This window comes from Thalassophryne amazonica, chromosome 17 (genome assembly GCF_902500255.1).
Source record: "Thalassophryne amazonica chromosome 17, fThaAma1.1, whole genome shotgun sequence".
Taxonomy (NCBI): Eukaryota; Metazoa; Chordata; class Actinopteri; order Batrachoidiformes; family Batrachoididae; genus Thalassophryne; species Thalassophryne amazonica.
In genome coordinates, this window is record NC_047119.1 from 31,849,246 (window position 1) to 31,852,219 (window position 2,974).

The following is a 2,974-nucleotide window of genomic DNA, read 5'->3' on the forward strand; positions in this document are numbered from 1 at the left end:
CTCCCCAAAAAAACAAGTAACCAAAAGCTAAAAACATGAAGCTGAAATTCTGGATGGCTACGGTACATCTGGAAAGTATTCACAGCGCTTCACTTTTTCCACATTTTTTATTATGTTACAGCCTTATTCCAAAATGGATGCAATTCTTTTTTTCCTCAAAGTTCTACACACAACACCCCATAATGACAACATGAAAAGTTTTTTTTTTTATCAAACAAAGTGATGGTTGAAGAAGTCATAAAAGAAACAAAAGCGTGTTCAGCTCTGTAGATGGAGGTGGTCTGTGCCGCCACTGGAAACTTCATGATAAAATTTATATATATATATATATATATATATATATATATATATATATATATATATATATATATATATATATATATATATATATATATATATATATATATAAAACTCTCATAATGCTGCTGCTCTAATCAATGTTTTGCAGTGGTATGTGATATAAACTTCCAGAAAAGTAAAATGTGTCATTAGTTGAGCTGCAAGAAAAATAGTGCATCCTTGCAAATTGTGTTCCATCACTTTGGAGTGGAGATCTGGTGACTACAAACACAGCAGCAAAAATAATTTGCATTAATTTCAAACTTATCAGAGCATATAGTTCTGTAGCCATGTGGATGGCAGCATCATGCTCATCAGAAAGCAAAAACTTTATTACAATTCAATTTATTTCATTTATATAGCGCCAAATCACAACAAAGGTGCCTCAAGGTGCTTCACACAAGTAAGGTCTAACATTACTAACCCCCAGACCAAGCACACAGGCGACAAAGGTAAGGAAAAACTTCCTCTGATGATAGTGAGGAAGAAACCTTAAGCAGACCAGACTCTAAGGGGTGACCCTCTGCTTGGACTATGCTACTGACACAATAGACAATACAAATATACAGGAAATTTTGGGAGTCCATGCTGGTGTCCAGGATGGAAAGCCTGCAGAAAACGACACCCACTCCCACATCTGGCTGGAGCCACACCTCAAACAGAGGGAGAGGAAAAAAGTAATCTAACTGTGATCTTTTTCACTTTTTTTCATGACACCATCTTTAAGCAGCAAAATGAAGATTCTCCTGCACTGGCAAAAGAGAAAACCTCATGAAAAATTTTCACTTAGTAACACTTAAATGAATTGTTTGTCCAAACTGAGTAAAGATCTTAAGACTATTAAGATCTTAAGATAATTTTGATCAACCTAACTCATTTGAGTGTTACTAAGAGTCCTGTCCCACTGGCGTTTAGGAGGATTTGCATATGGATTGCACACAAAATTGGCTCATATTCGTTTAACATCCGCAATATGCATGAAACATGCTTGTATGAGTCGGCTGACACCCGCACACGTCTGCAATTATCTGCAGAGGCACGTTTTTCCGTTACCAGGATTTTTGAGCTGCACAAAATTTTGGCTGTGGATGACATCCGCCTTACATACTCCATACATACTCAGTACACACACAATACATATTCAATCTATGCGCTGTATATTCACAGTCATCTGCTGATATCCGCAACTGATAGGGATTTGCGGCTTGGCAGCGGACTGGGACAGTGTGTAAAACGGATATTTTGCATGCCCATCATGTCCACATCTTGAACTAAAATAAGTTGTAGCGACTGCATACAGATTGGCCACAAATAAAGCGTTTTTATTACATCTGCTTTGCATCTGATTTGCAGCGGATGCAAATCAGATGCGCTGTGTTCACAGCTGGATGCCGTTCTTTGTTCTACCGGCTGCCACGCACTCTGCACTGGATGCTGCGAATATAAAATAATTATTTTGTGGCAGATTAATCATTTTATTGTGCAAATTGGCTGTTGAAAACGGCTCTAATCACCTCCTGAGTTACAGAGGAAGCTGCAGCTGCACGCGCTCGAACGGCTCAAGCTGCTTAAAGCATTTTGAGCCATCTAAAAAGGTAATTATTTGACTTGTTTACATTGTCAAGGCTTGATAAAACAGCTGCGTGTTTTTCTTCTTGTCTGCAGCTGTTACTATGTTACAGCTATGTTTATAACAGATTTAACTTCTTGTTATAATCGTTCAGACGAGCTGCGCTCTGATGCGATCCGCTGACGTCACCACTCGCCCTGTTCACTGCTTGTTTACTCCAATCAACTTGTCAAAGTCCAGCAAATGCTCCAGAGGCTGTATTGTTCGTGTGAGTAGTGATGCCGAAAGGAGCGAGTGCGCTTCATTTATGACCGCAATGCAAATGCCGTGCACGCGCAACACGTGCGCAATGCATTCATAATACACCCGTCATACTGCCGTGATAATTGCAATGCGTCAGATCCGTTTCCTCACTACATGCATTATACAACCGTGATTGTTCGTCATATATTCGCTATATATTATTAATATATCCATAATTCATACTGGGACATTTTTGTTGCGGACGACGACGAACGCCCGTAATTTGTATACTCAATTCATGCGCAATTAATCCTCTCCCCAGTGGGACAGAGCCCTAACTGAAGCCCTTTATTAAGCTGGCCCAACAAATCACAAATATAATACTGCTTCTGTATTTATTATTTTTCATTATTATTATTTTCCTGAGAAGGCTCTTCTGAAGCAGGGACTTTATGATACATACGGATTCTTCTTTTAATTTCCTCTGAGAGGATTATATTTGTGGCTGTCTGGCCCCAGACTTCATCACAGCAGGTTATAATGCGTCTGACACTTTCAATAACATTAGTCACCATGTAAACAGCATGTCCAGACGTCTCTGTCTATAAATAGTTTGTCACTTGTTGAGGCCAGTTCACACATTCGATATCTGTCCTCTGAAGATCACTGACTGAATCATATTTTCATCCTCTGATGCATCAATTGTAAAACTTCAATCAGATATATGAATATATAACTATAATTTCATTGAGATTTTTTTTTTATCAGCACGCAGTGTTTTTCAGCACAAGGGACAGCTCCTCCTTCGAGCAGCTGCTCTCT